Below are 21,948 nucleotides of genomic sequence, written 5' to 3' on the forward strand. Positions count from 1 at the left end.
CCTGAGAGAGCTCTTCTGACTTTGAAGACATCTCGGTGCCAAGTACTCAGTATAAGGATAAAAGCATAGAAGATATCAACCTGTTTGAATCCCAATTACACAAACAGGACAACCTTGTGAGTGCGCGGATGCGGTGCGTGTGCAGAGAGTGAGAAGGAGAGAGAGAGAGGGACAGAGAGCAGGACACAGGATGTGGGTGGAGCTCCCAAATCTCACTGTGTGAGCACCATGTGAGAATGTGAGTGAGAGCTCCTTATTCTTTGTATGTATAAAGAATAAGACATACAAAGAATAAGGAGATAAATGTGGGCAGCCGGACACTAGCAGGCGGACACGGGCAAAGCACGGTGAGGCACACCGCCTTTACCTAACATTCTCCCACTAAAGGCTGTGTGCCGATAAGTGGCGAGAAGACTAGCCTACAACTAGTATATACAAGAGGTGAGAGAATATGGCTCTCAACCTATGCCCACTGGCTCACTCTGTAACCGCTCTAGTGTAGATGCAACATGCATACCACTACAGCTAGAGCTACAATGACACTCCTGATGCAGGTATCGAGTGACGACCTGCATGGCTCCACAATGCATAATGCCAGTGTCAGTCATTGCACAACTGACAACTCCCACTGCAAATGCACCAACCGCATAAGCAAGATCAGGTCTCGAAACCAAAAGGTCAGACATGAGAGACCTGAAAGCCGACGAAACATGCACTATGTGTGCCAACCTATCCCTGTCAGCAACCTCAGTGCCATATGCATCCTCATCAGGAACCAACTGACTATGCATCACCATGTCAGCATCATCTGACAAAGGCATGTCCGTTGAGAATGACTGCAAAACTGAAAAATTGGCACCACTGCAATCACACACAGCTGTCTGAAGGACACTGTCGCCCTCAAACGTATCAGATGCATCATAGAACAATGCATCGATCTCTAGCTCAATCGATGTCACCTCAACTGATGACTGACAAAGATGTGCATCCCCAAAGATACCACTGTTTGCATGGATATCACCACAAGACAAATGCACAACGTGCTCTCCATGCAGCACATCTGCAAAAGAGACACGTCTCGTCTCTCGTTCCAAACATGTCTGCAAATACACAGAGACTACACCGCCTCGTGTGTCAGAAATATGCAAAGGGTATACCAGACCACTCCTAGCACCTCTGGCTATCACTAGTGATCCCCTATGCATCTGAAATGACCGCTCTCCAAGCAGTACAAAATGTCCACTACTCTGCAACTGGCGCACTGAAATGAGACTTTGACTGAATCCTGGTGCATAACGTACATCTCGTAGCGTAAGCAATGCACCGCTAGGTAAAGACATACATACATCTCCAGCACCCTCTATGTCATATGATGAACCATCAGCAAACTACACACAGCCAAGTCTCCCACTAGAGAAGGAGAAAAACAAATCACGACGTGGCGTCACGTGAAAAACTGCATGCTCGTCTAGTAGAAAACGCGTAGACAATGTGCTATCCCAAGACACGAAGTAGTCTGAAGGCAAGCTAGACTCAAAATTGACATGCCCGTCACATGCATACTCTCTAGCATCTGTCACACTAGCACCATGCATCTGCCTCTTCCGTTGCCTCATACGCCTGAAGCAACAACGCCTAATATGTCCCTTGTGGCCACAATGCCAACATGTCAGTCACGATCGTGAACGAGAACCGCCTCTAACCTGAAGCATCTCCATGCCAAAAGTATGGCAAACAATGCTCGAGATCACAAGACTCTCCCACCCGAGAGCAAACCACTGTCTCAAGCAAAGAAAGATACACAACTCCTCACTCTTGTGAGAGTGGATACAAAAACACAAAAATGTGTCCAAACTGACAAAACCTGTCAAAGTGAGAGTAAACACTCGATCACAAACTATGGCGAGAATCTGGGAAAAATCCGATAGAGTTTCCCCTAAAAACTGAGCAAAAACTCAAGTACAATCTCTACCATAAACCATAACACTACTCAATGCCAATGAGCAGAAATGCCAAAATGGCTCCACATTTTCACATACAATGGCAATCCGCACTCAACGTACATCAACGGAGTGACCACGCATAAGAAAGCGCCAAAAGAGTTGCAATCCGGTAAATTGATCAATGCGAAAACAATGCTCTCAAGAGAGCTCACCTGCACTTGAAAGTGCTCGCCAAAATGCATGTATAATGGGCATCAACCATGCGCCATAACCATATGCAAACCATCCGCAAAGACCATGAATCCAAGCACAAAGTCACTGCCAAAGTATCCTGTGAAAACCAGTGAAAGAAGCTCCACCTGTGTGCTCCAAAAAAATACGTCTCTCAAGATACCGCTTCGATGGTGTGTAAACGTCTCCGTACTTTGTTGCCCAAATCTACCAAAAAAGCCTCAAACCACAAGCTTTGCACAAGCTCAAATTGCATCTTCAACTCAGAATTTATGCACTCAATTTCAAGCATCTCTCGTGCTTCCAAAAGTGCATCAAACTGGCACACAATGCAACAACAGACAATCTGGAATTTTTGTATACATTCAGTCTGAGCTGAATATCAGCAAAACAGTGAGGAATTTGCTAAACATTTCTTCTGCAAAGTTGTAGACCACGTCGAAACGAAGGGCATGAGAGACAGAATTCTCAGATCTGCATTCTACAAGGAGAAAAACGAATCTGAAAACAGTGTTGCTGCGCACACAGTTTTAGGACAACGCCTTCATTTACACACAGTCTTCCACACTCCTTTCTGAGCTTCCACAAGAGCATACATCACTCTCAATTGAGCTCACAAGCTCCCATTGCATTCTCACAAAGCTTCCAAGCTTTCTCAATCTCTCCACCGCCAAGAGCAAGCAAGCTATCACCTTGAAGCTCTCAAAGCCGCCGTGCTCTCCACGGTCACCATAGCTCTGATACCAATTGTGAGTGCGTGGATGCAGTGCGTGTGCGGAGAGTGAGAAGGAGAGAAAGAGGGACAGAGAGAAGGACACAGGATGTGGGTGGAGCTCCCAAATCTCACTATGTGAGCACCATGTGAGAATGTGAGTGAGAGCTCCTTCTTCTTTGTATGTACAAAGAATAAGGAGATAAATGTGGGCAGCCGGACACTATCCGGCGGACACGGGCAAAGCACGGTGAGGCACACCACCTTTACCTAACAAACCTGGTGAAGGCCCAATTCAAAAATGATCCTGAAAAATCCTTGGACATAATAATGACATAGGCTGAGGAGGAAAGAGCACCCATGGCTCCTCAACCTAGATCCAAAAGGAAGAAAGAGATTTCCAAGGATCCAACTAGATCATCAGTGGTTTTGGCAAAACCATCCAAAAACAATAAAAAATGAATTGTCCCTATGTCAAAGTTGTCACATTCAACTGCAAAGGGCTTACTGATCCTACCAGAGTCCATGTGATAAAAAACTGGCTGGTAGACTCTAGCCTCAAACCTGACTTCATTTTTTTGCAAGAATTAAAGGTTTTTGGTTCTAAAATTTTCCCTAACCTGCAAAGGTTGGGTGCAGAATTCAGGTGGTACTACACTAATCATAATTATGGTAGGAGAGGAGAAGCAGTAGGTGTGGCAAATAAGTACAAGCCTCTCATCCATCAAGTCCTCAACTCTAAGAGAGGTAGCTCGGTGGATGTTTCTCGTAGCAGTCCCTTCAATTACACCCTCATCTCTGTGTATGCTTGAACTTCAATAGTGGAGAGAGCAAAAACTTGGGAGGAACTCTCTAAACCTACTAGCCCTTGCATATGTGCAGGAGACTTTAATATGGTGGATTCCTCTCTTGATAGGTGGAAGAAACTAGGACTCACTATCAAAGGGATAGAAAAAATCAAACTAGGAGCTGTCTCTTTCAAAGCTCAGTCTCGTTGACATTTCTGAAGGCACTTGCCTCACTTGGAACAAAAAGAAAACAGGTGAGTTCTATAGATCAACAAGATTCGATAGGGTTTATTTGAGCTCCAAATTGTTGTAGGACTACTAGCAGGTAAGTTGTGATAAAGATAACACTATCTTTATGTCTGATCATATACCATTTGTTTTGAGCTTCAAAAGAGAAATGTATGTCATTGACCAGACTCTTTTATCACTTGAAATTGTTAAAGAACATTTTTGAATCAATTTTTAACAGTAGTAGTTCAGCTTTCAAAGGATGGGATGTAGCTGTTAGAGGCACTCAGAGATTTCTTACTGAGTATAAAAGGAAGGCTAGAGCCATTAGGCAGAAATGAAGGATGATGATTAAAAAACATATTGAAGAGCTTGAGGCTCTCTCTGACTCCAACAATCCTCCTTCCCCCACTTTATGTGAGCTTAAAAACAATCTCAGAGAGGAAGAGTTCCTGGCTGCAAGGTCTTCCATCCTTTGGACAAGAGAGTCATGGGCAAGAAAAATCAATAAACCAGACAAACACATGTTCAACCTTCGTAAGAAGAAAAAAATAAAAGATTTTGCTCCTTTGCTAAAGAAAAAGGATGGAGTGATTTCAAAAAATAATAAGAAAAACCTTAAGACTATCACAGATTTTTTGTTGATATATTTTCCTCTCCCTCTAAAAGAGGGGCTGACCTCACAACTGCTAGAACAAGTATAGCAAGAGCTAGAAAAACAAAGTCTGTCTCTGCATATAGCTAAAGTGATGGATCAGCCCTTAATAGTGGGGTAGATTCTGGACTCCATTGATGCTCTTAAAAATGGAAAATCTATTGGCTAGGATGGTCTTTAAAATGATTTTTTTAAAATGTACAAAGGTTTTCTCCTGCTCCATCTCTTGTCCATATGGAAGGAAACACTTAAGGTAGGAGCTTTTTTCACTTCCATGAACACACGCATAATCAAGCTCATACATAAGAGGGGGGGGAAAGAGGACTTAGGGAACTGGAGACCTATATCTTGTCTGACTTCTGTGTACAAGGTATTCTCCCTGGCCCTAGCTAGAAGACTAAGTCCCATAATGTATCAGATGATATTTATAGAGTAGAGAGGATTCATTAAGAGCATATTTATCTTACATTCCATTGTCCCTTTGTGGGAGGCCATTGAATTTGCTCAGGACGGTGATATAGAGTTCATCTTCTTCAAAATTGACTTTGACAAAGCTTATGACAGAATTGAATGGGACTTCTTTTTTCAGTCTCTTCATGAAATTGGATTTGGAAGATATTTTATCAGATGTATTCAGATTCTCTTTGGTAATGCATGTGCTAGACTAGCCATAAATAGTTCTCTATCTGACATTTTTCCTCTGAAAAGATCTGTCATAAAATCTAATATCTACCCAACCCAAATGATTTTCTCATATTAAACTGATCATTTAATGTGGGAGAATAACAAGAACAAGGGTTAGAATATAGACATGTGCATATGGATCCAGCTCAACACGGGACCAAAGTCAAAGGGTCAAAATGAGAGATAATATGTCAAAGAGAAATGCGCTTAAAGACCTTAGAATTAGCTTCGTTAAAGACCTCCAAACGTTAGTGCTAAAAATCCTTAGACCTTAGGCAAGCTAGGGTTGTGCTTGAGGTGGGAACCCGGCCCAAGCTTGAGGTGCTTGCTGACTAAGGTGCTTGAGGTTCTTGTCGTGCTTGATGACTAAGGTGCTTGAGGTGCTTGTTGTGCTTGCCGACTAAGGTGATTAAGGTGCTTGAGGTGCTTGTTGTGCTTGCCGACTAAGGTGATTAAGGTGCTTGAGGTGCTTAATGACTAAGGTGCTAAGATCATCCATGAATAAGGTTCTTGAGGGGCTTAAGGTGTTCCAAAAGTCAAAAAGGATCCCCACACATGGGGGGGCGAGCCCTACTTGTAAGAGCATGAGAGAGAACACACACAGGCTCACACGAGGAAAGCCTAGTCTAAAGAAGCAACAAGGACATACGTCAAGTTCCTCTCCATGTTGCCCTCATAAGGTGCCTGAAACATATTGGTTGACCTCTAAAGGGGTCCAATGATAATTTAGCTTATTTAAATTAATTTTTATGCATTTATCAAGTCCTCTCTCTCAAAGGGTAAAGAGAGGCACTTGTCCTAATGCTAGTATGGTTGCTTGATTTACACTATGCATGTGATTGGCTAGGCTTGGAAGGGTCCAATTAATTTCCAACATGAGCTACAAGGGGGGGTCGACCAAAGTAAGCTGGGGGTGTGCTTGGGGGGTTTACTCTCTCTCAAACAACTCACATGCTCATTCTCACTTAGCAAAGTGCAAGGGCTCCATCTCCTTCTGCAAGCTTGTTGAGAAGTTGAAAGCCTATACCAACACTCTTGGCTATGGAATGCAAATTCAACCAAGAGCTATGCTTAAATGCTTAATCTTGGCATCTTCATTACTATTCTATTATGCTATGCTAAGCAAGAAGAGTGATGATAAGTGAGGAACAATTTTTTTCTCATATGAATGTTTTTTCTTCCTCTTCCCTACCCTCATTCCATGCTAGCTCTCTCCACCTTAGAAGGTGTTTGAGGCCTTGGGACCGAGGCCGGGGATGGTTAATTATTTTGCAAAGGTTATTCTATGCTTGTGATGCATGAAGTTTTCCATCTTCATTGCATCACCTTGGTCTGAAGGAAACCAAAGATTGTATTGTATCAAGTCTCTCTTTATGGGAGAATTTATTATACTGAAGACGATGGGAGGGGGGACTGACTCCACATAAATACGATCCTCAATTGTTGTCAAGTTCCCTAATTCTCTCTCTCTCTTGAAAAATTATTGTTCATGCCAAGATAATTAAGTATTTTGCTTATGTTGCTCCCGCTAATTAAGTTCACCCTCTATGTTCGCAAAGTAGTCTCATAAAAATGCTCACTCTAGTTCTCTTAATTCCACTATTCTCAAAGTTCATAGGCCATTTTCATTACATTCGTATTAGAGATATTGGTTTGTCTTTTCTTACTTAAGAAGAGAGGTCTTTAAGTTGTCCATAAAAGGTTGGACCTGTTCATTGCAAAAGGGTAAGTGGGATAGGGATCTATTATGGTAGTTGAAAAGGATTTTGTTTGACATACACCATTGGGACTATAGTCTTAATAATGGACTCTCTCGGGGCTTTCATTTGTTTGAACCATTATTGACCTACTAGCAAACTCAACAGGAACCATAACCAACCAAGCAATGTTAGACCCTCTCCACTAGTCTCTGCAATCAACAGTGTCTAAAAAGTTTATACATAAGTTTAATTAGTATGGCTGACAATAAGCAAGAGAGTGGAATGAATATTGACAACTTTGATTTTTCACATGAAGGTGCTAATGATGATGACCCCATGTTTCTTAATTGTCTTGTTACTAGGTTGCAACAAGCTATGGGCAACCCTTCTTTGCAAGCCGAAGTTACTCAACAACTTTGTGCTTATGGGATTTCCCTTCCTCTCCAATAGAAGAGAAAGCTTAGGAGGCCTCTTGATGAGATTCCCAGAAGAAGACTCTCTCCCATAAGAGAGGAGGAATCCAAAGAACAAGAAAGAAGTGAATCACTAAGTTCCTCTGAAGATGTGGATCCACGAAGATGGAGATCTAGACGATCGCGAGCTCCTCCCAAGAGGAAAGGTCAACCCATAGTCCTTCTCCTTGTCACTCCAAAAGGAAAGAGAGGAAACAAAGAAAGAAAAAGGCAAGAAAGAGGTCACCTTCTTCTCCTTCTTCTTCACCTTCCTCCTCTTCCGGTCAAAACAACAGGTTGTTCTCCTAGAGAATATAAGAGGAGAGGACATCACAAATCTTACCCTACGTGGAGAAGGTCCCAAAAGCTTAAGAAGTTTAAAGAGAGAGGAAACAATATCTCTTTTCTTACCTATGATGGCACCCTTGGTTCTACTAACAAAGTATTGGCCTTCATCCAATAATTTGATGCGGCCTTTGGAGACGAGGGCTTCATAGAGTCCTCCAAGCTATGGCATGTAGCTATGCACTTTGAAAACTATTCTCATCAATTGTGGGCTAGCCTTCGTGGCAACAGCGAAGCCCCAAAGACATGGAAAACTCTACGAGTTTCCATCATGAAGAAATTCCTTGTAAGTGATGCAAAGGACAAAGTGCTTACCAAATGGTGGAGTATGAAGATGCTCTCTAACGAGTCTTTACACAAATATGTGGAAAAGTTTTGGGATTTACATTTCAAGGCTACTGTCTTTCAAAAGATAGACTTTGCTAAGCAAAAGAAACAGTTATGTGTGAGATTACCTGAAGAAATGGCAGAGTGTGTCAACTCCCAATGACTTGGTTCTATCATCGAAGTAATCAACCACACTATGGTTTCTTCGCACATCAATTTTCAACAAGGGGCTAAAAGGAATGCCAAGCCCATGGAAAACAAAGATCAAAGCGATGCAAAGGGGAAGAGAAATTCCCAAAACTCTTCCCAAGACAATTCCAACAACAACAACAACAATTGGTCCAAGGAGAAGGGAGTTTACAAAGGTAAAAATAACTCTCTTCTAAAGAGATAGAAGCTTTTTGTAAGGACCAGAAATGCTTCTAGTGAGGAGCAAGGACATGGCTACTATTCTTGCCCCAAAATAAATTCCGGTAATGAGACTCCTAGAGCTTCCACGATCGAAGCTCCAAAAGAGGATGCTCATTGCAAAGGATCACCTCTCTCCTATGCTTGGGGAAAGGTAATGGCGAATGATGCCTTCATCCTATTTGACCCTGGCTCTACTCACAATTTCACATCCACAGAGTTGGCCACCAAGGTAGGCATTCAAGATCATGAGATGGGAGATGTGCATCCGATGGAGCCTTCAAGCATCAAGGAGCTGCAGTTACTCCCTTGATCGATAAATTGAGACTTCATGTCCAAGGCTATGTTGACAAAGAATATTCTTCATCTCTCCTCTCAATCATGATGATATCATCGTAGGGGCACCATGGTTTGATCGTATGGGTGTTAATGTAAAGCTCCCTGAAAGAAGGTTGTATTTCAAGTATAGGGAAAATAACATGTACATAGATGCTAATGAGTCTGGTCATACCATAGTCCTTGTAGATTCTCCCGCTTTTGACAAATCAAGAAAAAGCTCAGTTTTTGCGTACATGATTTTTGTCAAACAATCTATAAAAAGTCCTAATGTTTTATCAAATGAAGATGGTAGGAATCAAGAAGAGTTAGACTTGTCTAATTTTCTAAATGGACTCCAAGATGTTTTTATCGATGATATCCCTTTGGAATTACCTCCAAAACAAGGGGATGATGATCATCGAAATGAGCTCCTACCACGAAGCTCATCGCCTAGCAAGCCTCCTTATTGATTTTCCCAAGCTCAACCATAAGAGATCATGAGGCAAATACACGAATTGGTAGACAAAGGAATGGTGAGGCCTAGCTTTGATCCCTTTTGTTCTCCAGTCCTTTTAGTGCAAAAGAAAGATAGTACATACCGCATGTGTGTGTATTATTCAGTGTTAAACCATATCATTATCAAAAATAGATTTCCTATACCGCGGGTCGAAGATGTGTTTGATAAGCTACAAGGCTCGACCTACTTAAGTAGGATTGATATTAAAAGTGGAAATCATCAAATAAGGATAGTGAATGAAGATATTGTAAAGACCGCTTTTCGTACAACGTTTGGTCTTTATGAATATCTTGTCATGCCTTTTGGTTTAACAAATTCTCCAGCCACGTTTAATCATTTGATGGAGAAAGTATTTAGACCCTACCACAAATTCACTGGAGTGTTATTTGATGATATCATCATGTACTTCAAGTCCTTGGAGGAATACAAGCAACATCTCCAAGTAATTTTTCAAGCTTTGAGGGAGAACAAGCTTTTTATCAATCAAAAGAAGAGTGAATTTTTCCTTCAAGAGATTCAATTCTTAGGTCATATTATCTCTCACGATGGTATCTATATGGATCCATCAAAGCTAGAGGTAACAAAAGCATGGCCTAATCCAAGGAATCTACATGATCTTTGAAGCTTTGTTGGTATGTGTACATACTATAGACGCTTCATAGCAAAATTCTCTCAAATAGCAGGACCATTACATGACTTGGCAAAGAAGAACGTGAAGTAATCATGAATTGCTAAAGAGCAAACTGCTTTTGACAAGCTCAAAGAGAAACTTACCTCCCAACCCGTCCTTATGCTTGTGGATCTCTCAAGACCATTTGAGGTCCAATGTGATGCTTGTGGTGATTGCCTTGAAGCAGTATTGCTTCAAGAATGGCATGCCATAGCATATGAGAGGCGAAGGATCAATACGGACAAACGGGTCTTGGACAGATATGAAGACAGATATGAAAAATAACTTTTAGCTATTTTACATGTCTTACACACATGGAAGCACTATCTATTGGGGACTCCATTTATTTTGCAAGTGGATCACCAAACTCTCAAGTACTTCATGACGCAAACCAAGCTTTTCAACAAACAAATGAGGTGGGAAAATTTTCTTTCGCAATTTTATTTTCATATTGCCCTAATTGTTGGTAAGCATAATCAAGTGGCCCATGCACTTTCACGAAGACCAAGAGTCAATGCGATATCTATAGCAACTCACAATTATCTATCCTCTATGATAGATGAGTATGCTACTGGTCCTAACATCAAAGATATAATGTTAGCCTTTGCATTGGGGAAGAAAGAAGAATCATTCACCTTGCAGGATGGTTATTTTCTCGATGGTACTAGGTTATGTGTTACCCACTCCCTTTGTGAGAACCTCATGTATGAATCCCATGCTCCTCCCTATGCGGGGCATCGAGGCATTCAACCTTTTCTTCGAGGAGTAGAAACGTACTTCTATTGGCCTACCATGAAAGTAGACATAAAGAGTATGTTTCAAAATGTGTGATATGCCAAAAGACCAAGTATGATAGAGGGAAATAACCTAGATTACTCTAGCAATTTCCAATCCCTAGTTCACCATGGGAGAGTATATCCATGGATTTTATCTTTGGATTACCCAAGTCTATCCATGGGAATATGGGAAAAAGGAAAATAGTAGACAGGTTAGCAAGCAAGCACACTTTATTCCCGTCCAAAAACTGTTAAGGCACACCAAATGGCAACTCTCTTCATATCCTGGATTTCAAACACCATGGATTGCCAACATCCATCATGTCAGATAGAGATCCTAGAATGACTAGTAATGTTTGGAAAGGTTTCTTGGAAAATCTAGGTACAAGATTAAATTTCTCTTCAACCTATCACCCACAAACGGATGACCAAAGTGAGATAGACAATCTTATGATTCTCAATCTACTAAAGACTTATGATACAAAGGTAGATCAACACTCATAATGGGAGAAGTACTTACCGTACAATAATATTGTCCATACTACTACATAAAAAGCACCTTTTGAGATCATAGAGAGAAGACCTAAAAGTCCCTTGCTACTTAAAGTACATGGGAAGAGCTTCGTTGTTGTTGATGAGTATAGCCATGACCTACAAGAATCTTTCCAAATATTAAGGAGGCTATATACATCTCTCAACAAAGGCAAAAGGTTGTTATTGATTGCAGAGAAGGACCTTAATGTTCAAGGAAAATGATTGGGTCTTACTCAAGTTCCCCAAGGCTCGATTGAGGCAAAGAACAAGAAAAATCCTAGGGCCATCAAAAGTATTATGCTAAGCTAGCAAAAAGATACTATGGTTCTTTCCAAATCTTGAAGCCTATCAATGAGATGGCCTACCAACTCAAGTTGCCCAACCTTTGGCTCATACACAATGCTTTTCATGTGAGTCTACTCAAGCCCTACAAAAGAGAGCCACCAAGAGAACCAGTTATTGAAGACCCACCAGAGATCAAAGATCAAGAAGATGTGCTACAACCCGAAGCTATCCTTTGGCATGAGGAAAAGGTACTACGACATGGTGAAATTATCCGAAGGTATCTTATTAAGCTAAAAAATTATTTTTTTTAAGATGCTAGATGGATGCAAGGAGTACATCTTAAGGATACTATGAACCTTGTCAATGCTTACAATGCTACATTAGAGTAAGCAAATGAAATGTTTCCTTTAAATGATCAATGTTTTTTTCTCATATAAGACTAATTCTCTTTTTATGGTTCACCAATTTAAATAGTATGCATGCTTAGAATCATGTTTGTGTTGAGGACATCTCTCAAACACAAATTAGAAACTGTCACTGTATTTTGGAATTATGATATGGACTAAAGAGTAGACATAGCTACATCTCCCAAGCACCAAATGGATTAGTCATCCAACTTGGAATGATGTCGTACGGTAAAAAGGGATCCTCTACCTGCTAAGAAACATCGACTAATGACTAAGGTGTTATCTCTTCTACCTCATAGCCGAGGACGACTATGATTTCAAGAGAGAGGTAATGTCCAAAAATCTAATATCTAACCAACCCAAATGATTTTATCATATTCAACTGATCATGTAATGTGGGAGAATAAACGAGAACAAGGGTTGGAATATAGACATGTGCTTATGGATCTATCTCAACATGGGGCCAAAGTCAAACGGTCCAAATGAGAGATGGTATGTCAAAGAGCAATGCTAGAATGGAGCTTAAAGACGTTAGGGTTAGCTTCATTAAAGACCTCCAAGTGTTAAAAGTACTTAAAACTTAGACAAGCTAGGGCTATGCTTGAGGTGGGAACCTAGCCCAAGATTGAGGTGCTTGTCGTGCTTGCTGACTAAGGTTCTTAAGGATCTTGAGGTGCTTAATGACTAAGGTGCTAAGGTGCTCCATCACTAAGGTGCTTGAGGGACTTAAGGTGTTCCAAAAGTCAATCAGGATCCGTACACATGGGGGGGCGAACCCTACTTGTAGGAGCATGAGAGAGAACACACACACCCTCACACAAGGCAAGTCTAGTCTACAAAAGCAACAAGGATAGATGTCAAGTTCCTCTCCATGTTGCCCTCATAAGGTTCCTAAAGCCTATTGGTTGACCTCTATAGGGGTCCAATGATAATTTATCTAATTAAATTAATTTTTTATGCATTTATCAAGTTCTCTCTCTCAAAGGGGAAAGCTCTGATACTTGTCCTAATGCTAGCATGGTTGCTTGATATACACTATGCATGTGATTGACTAGGTTTGGAAGGGTCCAATCAATTTCCAGCATGAGCTACAAGGGGGGGTCTACCAAAGCAGCTAGGGGTGTGCTTGGGGGATACACTCTCTCTCTCACACACTCACATGCTTATTCTCACTTGGCAAGGTGCAAGAGCTCCATCTCCTTCTCCAAGCTTGTTGAGAAGTTGAGAGCCTACACCAACACTCTTGGCTATGGAACGCAAATCCAACCAAGAGCCATGCTTCAATTCTTAAGCTTGACATATTCTTCATCTTCATAACTATGCTATCATGGTATGCTAAGCAAGAAGAGTGATGATAAATGAGGAACTATTTCTTTCTCATATGAATGTTTCTTCTTCCTCTTCCCTACCCTCATCCCCCGCTAGCTCCCTCCACCTTTGAAGGTGTTTGAGGCCTTGGGACTCATGACATATTTCTCTCTCTCTCTCTCTCTCTCTCTCTCTCTCTCTCTCTCTCTCTTTGCAGGACAAAGGCGGGAGGCCCTCCAATCTCATCCTCGATCCTAATATCTCTCTTGTGGTTGGATTCTTTGGCCTGTGTGCCTTGTGTGGATGAGGTGGATGCAATTGATGGGGTCAATATTTTGAGGTAGAACATATACCTAAGCTGGCATGCGAGGTTACAATGCTCCAAAAATTGCAGCAAAGTCAAGGCTTGAGGGCACGAGCAACGTGGGGGGAGGCTTTTATGCAGATCGCAGAGTGGGAACAGATGCTTGCAATTCTCTCTTTCTTTGTGTGTGTGTGTGTGTGTGTGTGTGTGTGTGTGTGTGTGTGTGTGTGTGTGGACATCTTGCAGTCCCTGTGGTAATAGGCATGGGGCAAAGACGCTCTGAAGGAGGAAAATAGGTGGCTACAGAGTGCATTGACTCGACTTGCAGTTCGCTTTTTAATCAGGATTTTGAAGTAGAGAAAGAGTATGAAGAGTTTTGTGGTAGTCACATGGCCAAGAAGCTCTAGATTTTTTTCAACGGATGCGAAGCGAGGATGTCTCTCCATATGCAATCACATTACGCTTGCATCTTGAAGGAAAACATGCAAGGGAAGAGATTAAGTCTTTCTTTTGTGAGCTCACTTAAAGATATTGCCAAGAAGAAGGATTTGTACCAAGGCAATAGTATACATGCTAAGAGTTTGTTTAGGGGTTGCTTGAAAAGAACACATACTTAGGCAACACATTAGTCAATATGTAAGTCACGTGCGGTGCACTCGATAGAGTGCAACAACTCGCATCATGTTTGCAATGTTGTCACAAGGAGTACATTGATTGCAGGATATGTCTAGCAAGGACAAGGTCATGAAGCTCTAGGTTGTTTTTAGCAGATGCAAAGAGGGCATCTATCCAAATGCAATCAAGTATACTTGCACCTTGAAAGAATGTGGCATGACACAAGATGCTGGTATGGGAAAAAGTATTCACGATGATATTGTCAAGGCTGGGGTTGCTGAAAGAAAACATCGTGCTTGACACTACCTTGGTCGACATGTATGCCAAACGTGGTGCACTTCATAAAGAACAAAAAATGCTTGAGGAGATTTCTATCGAGGATGTCATCTCTTGGAATGCACTAATTACGGGATATGTCGAACTTCGGCAAGGCCACGAAGCTGTGGGCTATTTTTGGTGGATGCAAAGCAATGTGTCTCTCCAGATGCAATCGCATACGCTTGCATCTTGAAGAGGAAAACATGCAAGGGAAGAAAATAAGTCTTTCTTTTGTGAGCTCACTAAAAGATTGTGCTAAGAAGAAGGATCTGTACCAAGGTAATATGATACATGCTAATATTTATGATAGCAGGATGTTTGAAAAGAACACATACTTAGGCAACACATTAGTCAGTATGTAAGTGCAATGGACTTGACAGAGCACAATAGTCCATCGACAAGCTTCCTATCCGTAATGTTGTCACATGGAGTGCATCGAGTTTTCAAGATATGTCCAACAGGGTCAGGGTTGCAAAGCTCTCAGCTATTTTTAGCAGATATAGGCGATGACACCTTTCTAAATGCAATGAAGTGCATTTGAACCTTGAAGGCATGTGGCATGACACAAGACACTGATATGGCAAAAGAATTCAAAGTACATTTACGGGTCGTTCAAGGACTTTGTTAATAACTCTCTCTCTATCATCCCCTCCCCAAGATGAACAATTTCAAATCAACCCATTGAAGCTGATAGTGGAGATTGGCTTGTGAGCAATAATGAGGCAGGTGGGAGATACATGTACCCTTTCATGGATGCTGACAGTGGTAATAAATGAGGGTTGGAGGATTGCATGTCTTGGGTCACTGTGTGAGGGACGCATGCTTGTAGCTCTCGAATTTCTCCAGCTCATGCGGCGTGAACGATTTCTTATTCTTTTGCTCTCTCTCTCTCTCTCTCTCTCTCTCTCTCTCCCTCTCTCTCTCTCTCCAAGTGTCTCTAAGTGTGCATGCTAGTTGAAGAGTCATAAAACTTTGAAGACTATTGTATATGGCCCTCTACACAACTCGGCTGGTTGTTCAATTTAACGACATATATGCAACGATAGGCAAGCACATGCCGAATGAAGGATGATGATGGATATTGCGGAGGTGGGTGCTTCTCGATGTGGTTGCACATAAAGGAGCAGCATCGGCAGGATGACCATGTCAATATATTAGTGAATTAGCTTTGTGCACTTATACACTAATATATTGACATGGTCATCCTGCCGACGCTGCTCCTTTATGTGCAACCACAGAAGCACCCACCTCCGCAATATTCATCAGCATCCTTCATTCGGTATGTGCTTGCCTATCATTGCGTAGATGTCGTTAAATTGAACAATCAGCTAAGTTGTGTAAAGGGCCGTATACAATAGTCTTCAAAGTTTTTATGACTCTTCAACCTACAGGCACACCTAGAGACACTTGGAGAGAGAGAGAGAGAGAGAGAGAGAGAGAGAGAGAGAGATTAAAGCAGAAATAAGATTCTTTAAGAGCTGGATCCCATGTTGTGTGCTCCTCCCCCAGCCAAACTCCCCTCATATTCTTGATTGCTTGCATCTGCAGCAAGGGAGGAGGAGGTTGTAGTAGCAACATTAGGGATGATCATGTCATTGATATGGGCATTTGGTAATGTGCTGCATTAGGAGAGATGGCTAGGCTTAGGGGTTCGGGCACTCTCTGGGGAAAATTATTTCTTCAAATATACCAAATTCCTTTCCTTGATTTTGTCAAAAGGAGATTTTAGACAATAAGGTTATTTTTTGGGGGTTTTACACTATTTTTCTCTATTTTGGGGTGGAATTTCTCCCTTTCCTCTTGCACTCAATCGACATTTTTGAAATTGAAAATGACATGATATTAAGCTGAGACACATTTTTCCCGAACACTGGGGTCGCGAAAATTGCCTAGGCTGCTGGGGGCAACCATGGGTAGTGCTCATTAGGAGGGAGACCGACCCTCACATTGAAGTAGTGCTCGAAAAAAATCTATTTCAAAAACATAGAAAATTCCCTCTAAGGTTCAAAGATAAATTTTCCAAAATAATTCCATTTTTTTTACAACTTACCTCTATTTTGTTAAATTTTCCTATCGTATATCCTTCTCACCCTCTCTTCAATCTGATGATTTGATTTTCCAACCAGCTCAAGGCTACGTTCAGGCGCACTTTTCTCGAACACTGCACATAAGTGAAGAGAATGATACAAAGAACAAGAAGAGAGAGAGAGAGAGAGAGAGAGAGAGAGAGAGAGAGAGAGAGAGAGAGAGAGGGATGGAGAAAAGGCCCTCCCATCGAGGGCTCAACACCTCTGTGTGTGTGTGTGTGTGTTAGAGAGAGAGAGAGAGAGAGAGAGAGAGAGAGAGAGAGAGAGAGAGACAATAAGTACAACAAGCACGTGGATACACAAGGGTTTGATCATGCAGAAAAATGTATAGGGGTTCATAGCCTCAATCATGGAGTAGTACAAACAGGCACGAGGTTGGGCATTGGGCAACATAGAAAGAAGAGGAGGCAAAAGCACAGACATGCGTAGGGCTAGGCATTGAGCAACGTACAAAGAAGAGGAGGTTATAGAAGCACGGACATGTGTAGGAATGGCCACAGGGTAGCATAGAAAGGGGAGATAAAGGGAGCAGCCTGAAGACAAGGTGTTGATGAGTGAGCAGTAGTGTTCAGGGAAAAATCATTTTCACAACCAAACATGAGTCCTTTTTATGGATTTTCCAAGAGGAAGTATTGAGAAATAGAGAAAATTTTATTATCTTGAGACCTTTCTTTAAAATCATTTTCACAAACATTCACGACTACTTTCTATGTATTTTCCAAGAGGAAGTATTAAATATAGAGCAAAAATTTACTATTTTTACACTATTTTTCTCAAAATCTAAGAGGGTTTTTTCGTTTTCCTTTTCCTCTCAGAAAGAATTTCAAAGCGGCAAGATTGTAAGTCACATTTTTCCCAAATCCCGAATACTGGTGAGCAACCTTTGGAAACCAAGCAAAGCTGCAGGCTCCATGCAACTGAGGGGCTGTCTGAGGGACAATAGAGAGAGAGAGAGAGAGAGAGAGAGAGAGAGAGAGAGAGAGGCATGGTTGTCCAATGACCTGACATGCGCAACAAAGGGGAGGATAAAGGGAGGAGGTGGATAGAAGCAGTGGCATGCGCGAGATTGGTCTTGTAATTGGACACAAGTGTCATGAGACACTAAAGTGTCCTGTTTTCCTACCAAAGTTTTGACAATTTAGTTGTCAAGATAGACATACTTTTCTTACACATTACTTCTATAGGTTGGTTATGAGGGAAAGAAAACATTGAATTTTTCTCCATGTCAAAATCAAAGCCATGTGGAGAGAATTATGGTAAGTTTTAAGTCATAAATTTTAGTAAAATTTCAAGATGTTTCTTTAAAAAATTGTAAAATTATTATATCCTTTTGCAAACATGACCTTTTTTATGTTTGTAAAATCCAAGTGTTAGTACTTAGTGTTACAAAACAATGGAATGCCCTTGGCAAGGACTTAGTTTTCAAGACACTTACAAGTTATAGACATACTCTTATACTTGAGGACATGCTGACTACGAGCATAATTTTGGCCTTCCAAAGGTCTTCTCATGAAATTGGGGATATTCTAGTGTAGTTTGACAACTAGAAATGAATTTATAGGTTGAAACCAAGAAACTAAGTATTTTTTTGGCTCCCAAACTCGGTTAAATCTCATTGCTTAAACTCTATCTTGAACTTTTTATTGTGAAAAACTCTTGAAAATCTTGAGTCCTCCACAATAACACTGAAATCAAGGTTTCCCCCCTTGAACAGAGAACCAAGCTATTCTCAATTATCTAGAGTTTGTGTCTGACTCTCCAGTTCTATTGTATGCATTGCCTACTAAAGAGGCTGAACTACCCCAGCTTTGTATCCTCAGTATCCAAAACTAATGGATAAACTCACCTACTTCAATATCACTAATGACCTCCATGATTGGTATGAGTGAGCCACTGTGGAATGGAAAGAAACCTGGCAAACACTGATCAATGTCTCTCTCAAACTAAATGATGTCATGGAACTGCAGGGAGAAATGCAGAGGGTCAAACTCTGTATGGGATAGTGGAAGATCCAGCTCCGTGGTTTGACGAAGATCACAAGTCAGTTTCTTTAACTAACACTAGAGTCTTCCAAGATCCCTGAAAAAGATATCACCGCTAAACCAAGACTGTACCCCCAATACAGAGAAATGGCTAAGATTCTCTTTGAATCTAGAATCAAGACGAATCAGCTTCTTTTGCAGGGATGGATCCACATAGCCTTGCATTGTCTCATAAATTGGCCGAAGCCCGTTTGACAAAGCATGAACTGTACATCTGTCATCCACAAATTTGACTACAAGTACAAGTCTAGCAAGTGTGGATACATACAAAATATTCTTCTTGATCCCAGGTACATAAAGTGCATCAACAAATGTGAAAGAACTACCATTAGCAGTAGTAAGCACAATCTTTCCAACTCCCTAAACTGGATAAGAGGCATTGTTGGCACAAGTGATAGAATTTCCATGAGGGACAGACTTGAGAGAGGTGAACAATTCACGATGTGAGGTAATGTTCTTTGTAGCACCACTATCAAAATACCACACATGTGAATCTATAGCAACAACTGACATGCATTTATCATTCCGACACCAAAACCTACAATCCTCTCACGCATTATGAAATTGAAATGACCCCTGAAAGGCAGGATCATCTTGAGCAGGAGGCCGTTTACAGACTTATCCAGAAGGAAAATGATGGCACTGGGACTTTTGAGGCACCAACACAAAAAAAGGGCAAGAGGAAGCGGGTTCAGTGGAAGGATACTGGGTAGTTCCATCTCAGAATCAGACATTGGATTTTCCCAGCTAGGCACCCTGGGAATTACAATTATAGGGGTGTCAAGCACTCAACAATCATGAAGTATGGTATAAAGCTAGCAATACCAAAGGAGTAAACCATGAGGAACATCGGCCAAATCAACAACCAGAAGGGTTTAGGGTTTAGGGTTTTGGCCAACTAGAACACCATATGGTTTCCTCAACACGAAACTAACATTAGGCGGCGGAATTTTTTTAGAAATTTTGGAGTTATACCAAAATTCAAGAAAGGAGGGAAGGATGAAGAAGGCAAAGATAGTCGTAGTAGGCAGAAACTATCCTTTAGAAGACAGACCAGCGGGAGGCAATCACACCGGCAGTAATTATCATAGGTAGTTACTACAGTAACTCCACGGATCTATAAATAGGACCCGCTACATTGTAATTGGGCTTCTTAACTGCTTGTAGTTTGGCCTTAGCTTTCTAAGCACTTTTGGGTTTACAAGCTCTCGCCTCTAGTTCACCCTGTAATCATTGCTTCTGTATTCATCTGAGTTTAAACCCATTATACACTGTACTCGTTATCCTTGAGCTATTAATCTGAATCTGCAAATACTCTTTCTAGTCTTTCAGTTATGTCTCTCGTCTTAGTATAGCATTACAATTCACTTATGTATTTTAGTCCAGTCAGTACTCTGTTCCAATCTCACTAACTAAACTGATGACATAACCAGTAGCTCTAAATTCTAACACCAAAATCAGCTATCTGAAGAGATCAGCTCCAATTCCACACTTCAAGTACTACAGTTCTAAATCATAAACTCCCATATGTGCTGACTTCAAGCATACTCCTTTTTAAAATCATTAAGGCATCTGTTGGACCTTTAAAGCTGCATCTAGCATACATTAATCCTTTTACTTGGCCTATTAACAAGACCTGATCATCACTGCTCAATAAACATGTAGGCTTCAAAGAATCTTAGCTTGCATTTCTTTGCTCTTTTTTCCATCATGGAAGGAGAGCTACATGACACCGCATTCATAGCATGATCCTGCTGGTGGTGGAGAAGCTTGTGGAGCCCCCATCGATTGTCCTGTTCTAGGAGAATATCCCCTAGGTCTGTAGTTCTAGGTTTCCACTAACATAAGCATATTTTCAACGACCAAGTAATGGTTTTTTGTTGGTTGTGCTATGTATGATGGATCTGGCATCTCCTCAGGAACCATCCATGGAATTTTTCCCTCAAAAGCATAGGCATTTCCGTCAAATCATCTCTCATAGGTATTGTCTAGATCTTCTCGGTATGAAACTACCTGGAGCATACTCTGATCAAAAGGTGCTTCTATAGGTTGTGAAATCCTTACCATGGCCCTATTTTCCTAGAGTAAAGGAGGTTGATGCCCCAACACAGGTTGAGGTTTTTCCTGCCCTTGGACTACATTATTTTTTCCTACTTGGTATCTTGGAGGGTTTGGTAATTGTTGCCCTCCATGCGGCCCATATTTTCTATCTTTAACATAGTTTCTATTCTAGAAAAATTCGTGGGTCTCATGGTTTGTCCATTTTTGTTTAGTAGCACACCACTTTAGTACACGCGGTATGTTTACTCCTGGACTTTGTTGAAGGTTTCACCACTGAGTTGGATGATCTCCTCCACAAGTGTCACATTTTTTGGTGGGTTGTTGTGGTGGGTTTGTCATGTTTCCTTGGTTCTTCCTTTTGATCACTCCCTCGATCATTTGATCAACATCCGGCACAGTTGGGTTTTGCCCACCCAGTTTCATTGTGGACTCACTAGTGGTTGAAGAGGTGCTACTCATCCCTTGGTCTGTGTCTTCTGTCACCTCTCCATATGCCTTGCAATTGTCTACGAGATACAATGCCTCTTTTGTGACTTGCTCAAAAGTAACACATGCCTTTTAGTGCAAGTAATTTTTGAGAGTGTCATTTTGCAATCCTTCTATGAAAAGGACTTATAGTCTCTCATCCTGAGGTAGTTCTCTAGAAGAGCATCTTTTTATGTATTGTTTAAATCAAAGTGAGGCTTCCTTCATCTTTTCCTTCTCCTTTTGTCTACATGCATAGATCTGGGAGACGATATTATGATTACTTCCGCTCTTTGAGAATTCCTCAACGAATTCTCGAAGAAGTTGCTCAATACTTGAAAATTGCAAGCTGTTTAAAGCTTGAAACCAGGTCAAAGCTGTTCCTTCTAGATTCAACCCAAAACCTTCAAATTGAGTAAGGAAATCAGTTACTTGTTCCGCCCTCAACACTTGTTTGCAGATTGAAACGCGATCTCTTGATCCACGATGCTTTTTGGGTACACATTTTTTCCCTTGAGATGGTCGCATGCGTCTAGACTCCGCAACAATCCTCACCATTCGTTGTCCTCCTGGTGTGGTCTCTTTAGGTTCATATTCTCCACTTGGCACTATAATTGGTATCCTATCCACCATACATTCATTAAGTCGATCTCATGTAATAGTCGGAGGGATTCTCGTTGTGTAAGTCTGGTCAGGTGATGCACTACCCCTTTGTGTGTTCATAGAATCCCTAGACCCGATTGATCCCACAATCCCTGTGTTCTAAAA

Source organism: Adiantum capillus-veneris, chromosome 20 (assembly GCF_014529385.1).
Source record: "Adiantum capillus-veneris isolate H3 chromosome 20, ASM1452938v2, whole genome shotgun sequence".
Lineage (NCBI taxonomy): Eukaryota > Viridiplantae > Streptophyta > Polypodiopsida > Polypodiales > Pteridaceae > Adiantum > Adiantum capillus-veneris.